The sequence below is a fragment of the Macaca fascicularis genome, chromosome 11 (assembly GCF_037993035.2).
Source record: "Macaca fascicularis isolate 582-1 chromosome 11, T2T-MFA8v1.1".
NCBI classification, from domain to species: Eukaryota; Metazoa; Chordata; class Mammalia; order Primates; family Cercopithecidae; genus Macaca; species Macaca fascicularis.
Window position 1 is genome coordinate 28,540,630 of NC_088385.1, and position 13,418 is coordinate 28,554,047.

A 13,418-nucleotide genomic window follows, 5' to 3' on the forward strand; every position below is an offset into this window, starting at 1 on the left:
CCTTAACGAGTACTTTGCACATGTTTTAATAGGATCTGAGGTTGCTTTGGGGATTCAAAACAAAGCACTTAGAACAGTGCTGGGCACAAATATTAACCATATTTCCAAGAAAAAAAAAAGTAAAAATACACACGCTACTCTTTTATACAAAAGCTACTGGTTTTTAAAGCATTGGCTGCTATGGTTTCCAGTCTTAGCAGGGGAAGTATGTTTACCTGGACATGGAAAATTCGCGGATTTAGAGGGATTCCTTTCATACACTGGCCACTGGTTTACACTCGAACTTATTAAGACAATGACTCAGAACTGCCACCCTCCGACTCCCTAGTTGCTTCTATAAGTGACTTTGATTCTCTGTGTCCAGCTTACAAGGAACAGATGTTCAAATGAGAAAAATAGCACCAAAACAATTTCCCCTAATTAGTACCTTTGTGAGCAAACTGAACAAGAAGATTGAACAATCCGAGAAACTAAATTACCCTCTCATCTGTGGGCGACCCTTCCAGTGCAGCAGGATGAGTCACGAGAGAGCAGAGATGGGCCTTGCGCCTCTGCTGTGAATAAATGGGGCTCTCAGTCTTCAAGTCTTTTAAGGCTATAAATCTGACAACTTTTAAGAGCACTTTAAGCTTTCTCTATTTTTAAAAGCTGAGGTTTTCATACCATCTTTCTTCTTACTCTTCTCCTTTTCCCCTTTATACAAAGTGAGATAACTACACTTTTTATATGAAGACACAACAATTCTGTTATGTTTTTATGAGTGTCTATCAGGAGCAGCATAAACATATTTCCAAGTTAACAGCTAACACAGTAAACTTTAGGGCAAAAAAGAAAGGTGAGAGGAAGGGAAGAGAGAAACTTCTTTCACCACAAGAAGTTCCCAGGCAAAAATTAAACAATACCAAATGATTTGGGTTGTTCTACCATGAAATCCAACATTCATTTGAGAATACTATTTTATTCTACTCACCATTGGGCATCCCCTGACAGATGAACTTTAATATCATGAGAAGAGGCTCCAGCATCTTCACTGTTTTATTTGTATGCTATGATTTCAATATGATTCACCCTTGTCAATTTGAAGTCCAGGGGCCCAAAGGAAATGTGTTGTGTCACAGAACTACAACGTTTCTTTCTCTGTCATTAAGAACCATTTATTCTTGAAATAAACGTATTCTAATCCAACTTGAAATCTATAGCCTTTATCACAGATTCTTGGAACTGAAAGAAAACTTAAGGGCCCCAGTAGTCTAAGCCAGATCACCTTTAGAATCCATTGGGTGGAGGGATTTCAAGCCCAGTCTTAGGATTCTCTAAGGAAGAAAAGTTTATCAAATCTTCCAATAACTTCTTCCATAGCTTTGACTGTTCAAGGTGTGTCCACGTAATAATGAAACATATTCCCATGAATCAATCTTGAAACTCTTATTTCATGGTTACATTTTACAAAGGGAATTTCCTAGGTTATCCGACGAATATCTTACTTTTCACGTAATTTTATACAAGTTGTTAAAATGAAAATGTTAATTATTTCACTCTTTTAATTAACCTCTTTCTTATTTTCGTACTTTCTTTCCTTGAGTACATTTTAACAGATAATGTAATCTTTCTCCCCAAAAATTATTTTGAGTTAAGAAATTTCTGTCTTATACACTCTTAAGGGGAATTTTTAAAAAAGAAATTTATGGTCAAATGTATCGTCTCTTTGCTAATCCTTGATCATCATAGTCTGCAATGCCCTAAAAAGGCCCATATTCATTCTCTGATGTAGAAAACAAAACAACAAAGCCAGGCGCTGTGGCACAAGGCATGGTGGCAGGTGTCTGTAATCTCAGCTACCGAGGAGGCTGAGGCAGGAGAATTGTTTGAACTTGGGAGGCAGAGGTTGCAGTGAGCGGAGATCACGCCACTACACTCCAGCCTGGGACAGAGTGAGACTCTGCCTCTAAATAAATAAATAAATAAATAAATAAATAAATGAGATTTAAAAATCCAGGTGTGGTGGCCTGCACCTGTGGTCCCAGCTAAGCTACTCAGGAGGGTCAGGTGGGAGGATTGCTTGAGCCCAGGAAGTTAAGACTGCAGTGAGCCATGATCACGCCACCATACTCCAGTTTGGGTGATGGAGTGAGATCCTGTCTCAAAAATAAAAAATAAAATAAAACTTTAAATTAAAAAGATGTTTACAAATACACAGACACACAAAAGTGCTTGGTCCAAGGTCATAGCTAGCTTGAATATTTTTGCTGCAGGAACACTAACTGAACCAATCCCTTTTGGAATTATGTACAAACACAAGGTTATGAAAGTCTGTTTTGTAGCTTGTTAGATAAACATTCCTTTTCTTTAAAGACTTATAAATGTGTTTAGTTCACAAAGAATGTTTATCTTCCTGAGTTTCTTTCATATACTCCCAAAGAGTACACGATGTGGTTTTTGATAAGTATTTATAACCAGGCAGGCACTGTCTTCAAGAATGGGGATGCAAAGATGAATAAAACTAGGTCCGTACCTGGTGAGGGCCGCCATCTTTCGGGAGCCACCAACACGTGACATATTATTTCTGGACAAGTGGCAAATGCCATGAGGAAGATCTCTCTACAGGGCTGTGGAGGCCAGAGGAATGAAAAGTCAGGGAAGACTTCCCAGAAGAGTTGCTCTAATTGTTTAGTTATATGATTACATTATAAAAATTTTAATTTAGTTTTTAAAGAAATATTCTGCATAAAAGAAATTTTTTAAAATAATGTTTATGTCAGAGAATCTGGGAGGGCATGTTAGAGGATAGCAGTGAGAAGGAGGCAAAATATTTGTCAATTGCATCACTGAAAAAGGGAAAAGCTTTCCTCTTTAGAATATGAATGCAGATTAGGTGCACACTCACAGGTCGGTTCCAACTCGGCTTACTGTTTGTTCCCAAACCAGACTAGGCATCATTACCACATGGACAGCTTTCAACAGACAACCTACCTGAAGCCACACCTACAGAGAATGAGGTCTGGAGGGCATCCTGGGATCTTTTTTTTTTTTTTTAATTTTTTATTTTTTAGGCAGGGTCTCACTCTGTTGCCCAGGCTGGAGTGCAGTGTCAAGGTCTCGACTGACTGCAGCCCCAACTTCCTAGGCGCAAGCAATTCTCCCACCTCAGTCTCCCAGGTAGCTGGGACTATAGGCGTTCACCATCATATTCGACTAATTTTAAAAATTTTTGTAGAGGCAGGGGTCTCACTGTGTTTCCCAGGCTAGTCTTGAAGTCCTGGGCTCAAGCGATCCTCCTGCGTTCGCCTCCCAAAATGCTGAGATTACAGGCCTGAGCCACTGTGCCCAGCCTGGATCTATTTTTAATACAAAATCCCCAGATGATTGTTTCATAATGAACTCTCGCCTTACCTCTGCTTGAACCAGTATTTAGGAATCACCCTCTAAAGCAATGACTTGAATTTTGGTGCAGTTTAGAATAAGTAGGGTCTCTGAGTTGTGTCTGGAGCCATTTTTCTATGAGATTCTGACACTCACCTACTGTAAGAAGCCCTGATCAAGACAGAATGTGATTAAGATTAAGCTCTTTTTCGGTGCCATCTACATGTATGAGGAACTGGAGCTTCTAGACAAACAGTAATATAAATAAAGCACTGCCATATTTGTTGTTAAGTTTTGAAACATAGGAGACATTGTCAGCCCCCCACCTTTATTTCTGGCTTTCGATGTGCTTGAGCCTCTTCCAGCTGCCAGTATTTCCATCTCCAGCCTGAGGACTTTTCCCAGAACTGAGGACCAATCTCACCATGTACCTAGCGAAATGGAAGTGGAGCTGGGTGTAGTGGCTCACACCTGCAATCCCAGCACTTCGGGAGGCCGAGGTGGGAGAGTCACTTGAGCATAGGAGTTGGACACCAGCCTGGGCAACATAGTGAGACATCATCTCTACAAAAAATAAAAAAATCATCCAGGCTTGGTTGTGCGCACTTGTGGTTCCAGCTACTTGCGTGACTGAGGGTTGCTTGATCACCCAGGAGTTTGAGGCTGCAGTGAGCTATGATCGTGCCATTGCGCTGCAGCCTAAGTGACAGAGCAAGACGCCATCAAGAAAGAAAGAAAGAGAGAGAGAGAAAGAAAGGAAGGAAGGAAGGAAGGAAGGAAGGAAGGAAGGAAGGAAGGAAGGAAGGAAGGCAGGCAGGCAGGCAGGCAAATGGCAGGGAATGAGCAACCTTCAAAAGCAGCCCTCAATCAATGCCTGTCAGGGGTTCATGTATAAATGTCCCAGCTCCCTTGCCTCCTGGCAGGGTGATTCTGAGAAATGTGTTTGCACTGTTTTCTACAGTTTCCTCATAAGAGTAAGCCCCAGTCACTTACTATGGCAGCTGGCTTCTTTCATTGGCTGCCTTCCCTTGCCTCTATAATTTTCCTTCTCCTTCTCCCCTGTTGGTGCTTGCTACACCTCCTAAATATTTCTTGTACTCAAATTCCTTTTTTTTTTTTTTTTTTTTTGAGACAGCATCTTGCTCTGTCACCAGACCGGAGTGCAGTGGCACAATTTCAGCTCACTGCAACCTCTGCCTCCCAGGATCAAGAGATTCTCCTGCCTCAGCCTCCCGAGTAGCTGGGACTACAGGTTCACGCCACCATGCCCAGCTAATTTTTGTATTTTTAGTAGAGATGAGGTTTTACTATGTTGGCCAGAATGGTCTCGATCTCTTGACCTCATGATCCACCCGCCTTGACCTCTCAAAGTGCTGGGATTACAGGTGTGAGCCACAACGCCCAGCCTCAAATTCTTTTTTTGTATATTATTTTAACTTGATTTCTTTTATTATTATTATTATACTTCAAGTTCTGGGATACATGTGCAGAACATGCAGGTTTCTTACATAGGTGTACACGCACCATGGTGGTTTGCTGCACCCATCAAAATGCTATCCCTCCCCTACTCCTCCTAGTCCCCCATGCCCTGACAGGTCCCAGTGTGTGATGTTCCTCTCCCGTGTCCATGTGTTCTCATTGTTCAACTCCCACTTATGTTCTTGTACTCAAATTCTTATCTCAGGGTCTACTTCTGAAGGGGCCCAAATTCAGAGGATATGACCCATTCGATGTAATAGTATCATTAAGTTCAAATAGCATTTTATAAGTACTTCCCCTCAAAAGTAAAACTACAATGCAGACATAATAAATAAAACAGATAAGCCAACTTGACACCTGTGTTTTATAAGATATGTTGAAAATAGACATTTGTTCAATTGCATGATTTTTATTCCAGAAGCAGTACCTGGTTTGCACATACTTGGAGGAAAACCACAGTTAGGACTGTTAGGAAGGAAGGACAAGTTAGTCATCATTCTAGGTATAAGGCCAGATAATGGGACAGATGGACTGAGGTGTCTACTTCCTAGTAACAAAAATAAATAAATTTATTTAAACCTGTGATCAATGGGTCAGGTGGAAACCTGAAGAGCGGTGCTAGGTTTTGAAAAGTATGTAAATATACATACTGAAAAATCCAGGGGTCCTGCAAAATGTTCCATCTCCAACTGACCCTGATCTGATTGTAAATGAATGAAGGTTCAGTGATGTGCTGGAGCTGGCTCATACCAATCTGTGAGAGCCTGAAAGCCACTTGTGAATTTCAGGAATTTTGCAAGTCAGATAACTTCACTTCATGGCTTAAAATAGGCCATAGCAGGAGTATTTACACCACAGAAATGGGCAAACACTATACATCTGAGTTTCTTCCTCCTCCTCCCCGTAAGAGCCAGTTGTGAAGAATTTTCCAGCATAGCATTGAATCATGAAGTTGTCATGATCCACCTGTTCTATTAAGAGTCAACCTGGCTACAACAAGGAGACCAAGGACTGGGCATAGGTCAAGACTCATTCTCCTGATGCCTTGTAAAATTGTACTCATATGTGAGAGATCAGGAAAAATATTGCCTAGAAAGGTGGTCCTTCATTGGGCTTTGCAGATGCACAGGGGTTTGCATACACAAACAGTTTTAAGGCATTCGGTTTCCAGATCTTCAACTTCCAAATATGCTTTCTAAAAACTGAGTTGCCTGAGAATGAGACCACCTCTCCACAGTCCCGCTCCCACTTTACGGCGGTAAGGACCGTCTTCTCACACAAGTCAATTCTTACTACTGCGCATTTTCCTGTGGTGTAAAAGGCTCCAAGACCCCAAATGAAGGCATATGAGAGAAAGATGGGTTTGGGAAAAGATTCCTTTCATAAATACGTGAGGCTCCTACCTTCCCCTGTTTGACACCTGTATCCCTTAAGGTGAAGCTTGGCATTAAGAAGGAAGGTATTTGAGCTTATTTTGTAATTTTTCTATATTCAAAATAACTAGAAAAATACAGATTTGTGACAGTCATTCTTTTAATTCTAATGGGAGTGCTTTACACTACCCAAAATTTTTAGATACTTTGGAAAACCCCCAGGCTACAAATCTTGCATGCCTTCTTTGTTGTAACACCTCAGCGTGCTGCATTTCATAAGGTAGTTAAAATGCACTTAAACCATATTGTAAAATATTTATCCAATGACAGTCAATCTTCATCTTATGTCATTTTATAAGATGTTTAATATTTTCTACATCCTAGTAATACAAATAAGTAAATTTATTTGAATTGGTGATTGAAACACTTCTAGAAGTCAACTTAAAAATGACTGAAAAGCTGCACAGTTTGTTGAAGTTTCTTTAGTGGGCACATGAGCAGAGAAGTCTGGCACTGAGGTGGGGCTGCTCTCACAGCCCTCACCTGCAGAATTTGCCCGTTCGCAGGGCGTATAAACACTTTTTTAGCATACCCAAAGTAAAGAAGAGGAAAAAAATCACTGAATAATTAGGTTGTCATTTAGCAACCCTAAGTAATGTATAAAAAAAGTTTGCGGAAAAAAACCTAGAAGACAATAGTCTTAATGCATCGTGATATTCAAATAAATATATATATTTGAAATAAAATTTCAATATCAGAAAATATATATATATATTTCTCTGAATATTGACCTTTGTCATTTAAGAAAACTATAAACCAGGAAAAAAAAGAAAAACCTCTGATTTTTATAGTCACTAATCCTCAGCCAAGAATAGACCTCATTGCTTTGTTTCCCCATGAGTATCCAAAAGTGAGCTTTTCTTATATCCTATGATCTAAATGTGCCTGATGTAAGCTGTACTATGGAGTCACACCAGATAGTAAATGTCTATATTATTAATAGTATCAAAGCAATAAATGTGTTCCTGACATAGGCTAACCTTTGGATATTTACGAGACACCTGCACAGTCTTTTAAGAGTTCATGTTGGCAGAATATGTTGAATTGTTTCTTCTAAAAGCATGTACTAAAAACAGTCCTCTTCTTATTCTTTATTAGGAACTCCAGAAGTTATAGTCTCCTATAAAATCAAAATCACGTGGGAGTAAAATTTATTTTCTTCCAGAAAGTTCCTTCCAGCATTAAAGATGTTGTATTTGTGGAACTTCAAACTGTGGAGGCAGCAACCATCTATGCCGGATTCCAAGAGAATTATCAATTTCAAGGTATCTTGTTTTGGCAACTTGATGACTACATTCAGCCAGATTGGAAATGGTGAAGGCAGATGAAATATCCTTGATCAAGAAAACAGAAAATGTGTTGTTGTTGTGGTGGTGGTGGTGGTGGTGGTGGTTGTTTTCATCAAAAAGCAGACAATCTCAGGGGCAGCATTTTATCCAAATGACTGCAGACGTTGCCTGACTTTTTTGGCATAAACAGTGTAAAGAATGGCAAGAAATAAACTGTTTTGGTGGAAATAATCTATTCCTATTATGTTTTCTAGAAACCCAAGGAATAATCTATCCAACAGTTCATCTATTTGTGTGCCTGGGGAAATTTATTCAAAAAAATTATTTTCTCTTGCAAATGTGTGAGGTAGTATTGATTTAACCACCATTTCTAACATTTGAGGCATAAAATCAAATGATTACTTATATGCATGAAGAGTAACAAAAGACTTAGAAAATGATTCCTGCTAAATTACTCGAAAAAAGCCAAAGGGACCACATTTTAGAGAACAAAGAAAGGGGAATAAAAATGATTAAAGATTTTGGTGATGAAAGGAGCTATGCATGTTTGATCCAGAGGAAGACACTTAAATGACAATCATGAAGAGGGACAGCCATTGGTTTTGCTTGTTATTCAATGATTAGACACAGTGCAGTAGAATAAAGAATGCCCCAGCGACATGGGCACCGTGGAGGGCAGTCCCCATTACCACAGCTTCAACAAGCCCTCCACTCGGCAGAAGCAGATCAAGGGCTGTGCTTGCCCCTCCCTCGTCTATTTCCTCTCTTTGTTTTCCTTCTCTCCCTCCCTTCTGGGTTGCACTCACATTGCCCGTTGCACAGTATTCATTACACTCCTGAGCCCGCTCGGTTCTATTTACTGAGGAGCCGCTATTCATTGTGGGTGTAAACAGAATACATCCTATTTTGTCCAAAAAATAGCTGCCTCCAAATATTTCTGTGGATCTTCTCCCTTCCTCCTTGCTGATCAACTTCTTGAGAACATTTTCAGCTGTTTTTTTGTTATTAAAACTGTCTAATGAGTGTTTAAGACATGGTACTATTTGTTTTAAAAATTTCAATGTCGCTGGATTCAAGCATTTTTTCCTTTCCTGTCCTTGGCTCAGGCAAACTCACTGTATGTGCACGTGTGTGGTGGAGACAGAGGGAGGGTCCTAGGGAGGAGGTAGGTGTTGATCTGCCCTCACAGGGCTCCCCTCTTTCCTCTCCCAGGTGTTGGCCCCTCCAGTGTCAGGGCAGTGAGGAGAAAGAAGAGACAGGCCAATGCCTCCTTACTCAGCTGGCAAGGTGGGGTTCTCGTTGTCATTACTGTTGCTCTGTTACTGTGACCTAGAGACATGACTTTGTTGCTGTTTTTGTGTCAAGGGCTCATGCACAGGTCTCCAGGAGAACACATGGGGTTATTTGTAGGGTCCACCTTCCCCCATAAGGCTTCTGGACCTGCGTAGTGTGGGTTCTGGCCAGACCACTCACCGGCTCTTAGCCCCTGCCACCAGGCACCAGCCCTGCAGCCTCTTTGTGCAGGGAACTCTTCCAGAAAGTAACCTCCCCCCATCCTAGGGTGTCCATGCCACTCTCGCATCCTTGCCACTCCTCAGGGTGGGAGCCTGGCTGCATCTGGGCCACCTGCCCCATCGGCCTGCCTCTTTGCTGACCTTCTTCGTTTATATCTCCGTGTCCCAGCAGTAACGAGCACTCAGCAGCTCCAATGGGTCATGACTTTCAAAGAGGACGAGATCCTTTGTTTCTGACTCTGTGTGAAAGAGTCACCCACCCCACCTGCAGACTTTCTTGGCAATTATCTTAGACACCTTCCTTGTCTTGGAAGGTGACAGTATTCTGAGCACTGGCACCTCTCACTACACTGTGGGGAAAGGTGACTGGCTCACTGGCTGGTGTCACTCCAAATGTAGAATGTGAGGCGCATGGTGCCTTTAACTCCCCATTAGCACAACAGGGAAAATCCCTTTTGACATTCTGTTACACCCACACTGATCTGGGTAGGTGACTGAGGCAGCTCCCTGGCCTTTGGCCACTTGAGAAAGAGTCCTGGCCTCTGGTCCCTGCCTCGTTCAGTCCTCCTGACAGATATTTGGCACTCGTCAAGCCGTGCATTGGTCCTTGTCAGTCCCAGAACAGTACCTGGTACATGGTACATTTCTTCTTGTATTCATAAGATAAGAACCAAAATCTCTTACTAACTCAGGTCGCTAGTAACAAGAATATACAAGAGACTGAAGAGGAGAGACCCAGGGACAGAATGTCCACTGAGAGTGCAGCTCCTCTTGCCATTTTCCGAAGGACATTTGCATGTATCCCAGCTCATTTCCCCCCACCCACAACTGTCTCTGTGTATCATTTATTATATTCATCAGAATATTCTGGGATTATTCCCTACCCCTCCCAACTCTGAAAAAGGAAGCAATTGGATTTATCTGATTCATGGTACCTTCCACACTTACCTCGAATATTTATGCTTTTCATAAGTATTCAAAAGTAACAGCTCCCTTTCAATTTCATTGACTGTGTCAGATTATCCAATTCTCAATGTCTCAAGGCAGAAAGCCTGCTGACAATGTTTCAGCCGCATCATTCTAAATTGTGCCAGAGTTAAATGTGTAGAACTATCGTTATCACAGATATCAAAATGTGCACTTCTTTGTTTGTTTGAGACAGGGTCTCACTTTGTCACCCAGACTGGAGCACAGTGGCGTGATCACAGCTCACTGCAGCCTCGACCTCCTGGGCTCAAGAAATCCTCCTGTCTCAGCCTCCCAAGTAGCTAAGACTACAGGTGTGCACCTCCACACCTGGTGAATTTTTGTATTTTTTTCTAGAGACAGGGTTTCTCTATGTTGCCCAGGCTGGTTTCTAGCTCCTACAATCAAGCGATTCACCTGCCTCGGCCTCCCAAAGTGCTAGGATTATAGGCGTGAGCCACCGCACTGGGTCCAAAATGTGTATGTTGATGCAAGACCAACCAGTGGCAAATCACAGGCAACTACTCAAGACCCTGTGCTCGGGAACCACAAAAAAACACCAGTGTCTGTGTAGCAACTTAGAAGATATCTATTGGCGGAAAAGTGACAGTTCAGTAATTGTTGGGGAAGGGATGACATAAAAATCTTGAACACATAACCAATCTGTAATTTCCAACATGAAAATCTTAAACACACAACCAATCTGTAATTGCTAAAAGTATCACCAAGGAAAAGGGATAAGACTGTCCCTCCTCTTAGGCACACTCTCCAGGGAGTCAGTTTGTGACTTTTTTCAGCCTTCTCCCAACCCCTGCAGTGATTATAGCATTGTCCTTAGTGGTTTTGCCACCAAGATTCCATCTGGCTTCAGTGTGAACAGGGAAAGGAAAATGAATGAAGAGATATATTTGCCTGGAAGTAACTTCAAAACTTCCAAATTACAGAAATGTTAGACGGGCATCTCAGCGAATATGACTCCGGAACTTTTTCAGTTCTTTGATTCTACAGGCAAGAAGCTTGTCCATGGCCACAGACATACAATTGGAAATAAAAGTAAACTTCAAAATGTGTCTCTCTTTTCTCTAAAGATTCATGTCATGAATGAGTAAGGGAGAACTAGAGCTGCCTAAGAAAACTGTGACCTGGTCTGATCTCCTTTCTAAACAGTGCGAATACAATGTCATCTCATTTCTCAATTATATTCTTGCCTACAAAACACACTGAAGGTTTGTTTATGGCTTTGATTTCTTAATTTGCCTGTCTTGATAACAAATTCCTATTGCTATAAATCATTGTATTACATAGTATTAATCTCTAACTCGATCTCTTGGTGGCATAAAAGAACTAATCCACTTTTTCTTTTCCTTTTTTTTTTTTTTTGAGATGGAGTCTCACTCTGTTGCCCAGGCTGGAGTGCAGTGGCGCAATCTCTGCTCACTGCAAGCTCCGCCTCGCAGGTTCATGCCATTATCCTGCCTCAGCCTCCTGAGTAGCGGGGACTACAGGCGCCCACTACTGTGCCCGGAAGATGGGGTTTCACTGTGGTCTCTATCTCCTGACCTTGTGATCTGCCCGCCTTGGCCTCCCAAAATGCTGGGATTACAGGCGTGAGCCACCGCTCCTGGCCCAAACTAATCCACTATTTCCTGATTGAGTGTATCAATGATTCCCTGGAAGTAAGTTGTCATTCATAAGAATATTTGAGAGAAAATGTTCCCTAGGAACTTTAAGAATAACTTTAGGCAAGTCACTCTGCCTTTCTAAATCTTAACGTCATCATACATGTGATAGTAATAATGACGCTGTATTATAACCTAGAATGACTGTTCTAACAATTTTTTTATTTTTTTATTTTATATATTTTTTTATATTATTTTTGAGACTGAGTCTCGCCCTGTCACACCCAGGCCGCAGTACAGTGGCTCACTGTGACCTCTGACTCCTGGGTTCAAGCGATTCTCCTGCCTCAGCCTCCCAAGTAATTGGAATTACAGACACCCACCACCATGCCTGGCTAATTTTTTGTGTTTTTAGTAGAGACAAGGTTTCACCATATTGGCCGGGCTGATCTTGAACTCTCGACCTCAGATAATCTGCCTGCCTTGGCCTCCCAAAGTGCTAGGATTACAGGCATGAGTCACTGCATCCGGCCCCAATAATTTATGAACTATAAAATCTGATATAAATATTAGTTATCTACAAGATCCTGCTATAGGGCTCTGTACTACTCCACTTCACCCTGTATTATTATTTATTTACTATTCTGGTAATGGAAGTAGACAGAGCAGGTAAAATGAACTCGAGAATGACTCTCAACTAGATAAGCATTTCCACATGTATGATTATACACATGGATCGTCACAAATTTATTTGGATCATTTCTTAACATTGCCCTTAAAGTCGAGCTGTATTTGAAAGCACTCGAAACATTTGAACTACGTTAAGAACCTCCAGCTTAAGAGCGTCCTGTAATTCTTGTTGTAGAGCTCAGCCATTGCTAACTGGAAGCCGAAAGAATTGGATTTTATGATGCAAAAGTCATATCAGGAATTAACAATGTGCTCCAGGCACACAACTCTGACTTTTCCAGAGAAGTAGAAGTAAAAATAATATCAAGAAGCGACTCCATGGAGCCCTTTCAACTTGTGACAGCCGCTGGATAACCCCTCCTTCATTCACAGCTAATATCTTGAAATTAGCCTTGACCCATCCTGCACTCCTACTCCTGACCTGCTCCCCCAGGCACAGTGCTAAAGAATTCAATGAATTTCCACTTAACTTTTACAACAATTTTCCTCTTTTTAGAGATGAGAAAATCCTTTTTTTTTTTTTTTTTTTTTTTGAGACAAAATCTTACCCTGTCACCTAGGCTGGAGTACAGTGGTACAATCATAGCTCACTGCAGCCTCCAACTCCTGGGCTCAAGCGATCCTCCCACCTAAGCCTCCCTAGCAGCCAGGACTATAGGTGTGAGCCACCATGCCTTGCTAGGTTTTTCTTTTTTGTAGAGATAGGGTCTCTCTATGTTGCCTAGGCTGGTCTCAAACTCCTGGGCTCAAGCAATCCTCCAGCCTTGGCCTCCTAAAGTGCAAGGATTACAGATGTGAGCCACTATACCTGGCAGAAAATTATTTTTTAATGAGAAAGGAGCAGGGACTGGCACTCATGACAGCCCCTGGATATCCTCTCCTTCATTCACAGCCAATGCCTTGAAATTAGCCTTGACCCATCTTGTACTCCCTCTCCTGACCTGTTCCCCAGTACTGAGCCCTTAGCATAGCTCCACCTTCTATCACCCACAGGCTTCTCCCAGACTAAATGCAGTAGTTCTTTCCCAGCCGGGTCTGCACTGCTTCTGGCCACTCTGTTAGACACAG

General features: G+C 41.7%; 1 long non-coding RNA gene across 4 annotated transcripts in view; it reads right to left on the minus strand.

The window, feature by feature from the left end:
- The window catches only part of LOC123567477 (uncharacterized), a 90,919-nt gene that overhangs the window by 65,461 nt on the left and 12,040 nt on the right, over positions 1–13,418 (minus strand). The window contains exon 3 of one of the 4 annotated variants that reach the window (XR_010579331.1): positions 2,513–2,606. The exons of the other annotated variants lie outside the window; for them this stretch is intronic. This is a non-coding gene — a long non-coding RNA (uncharacterized lncRNA). The remainder of the gene's footprint in view (positions 1–2,512; positions 2,607–13,418) is intronic. 4 annotated transcript variants of the gene reach the window in all.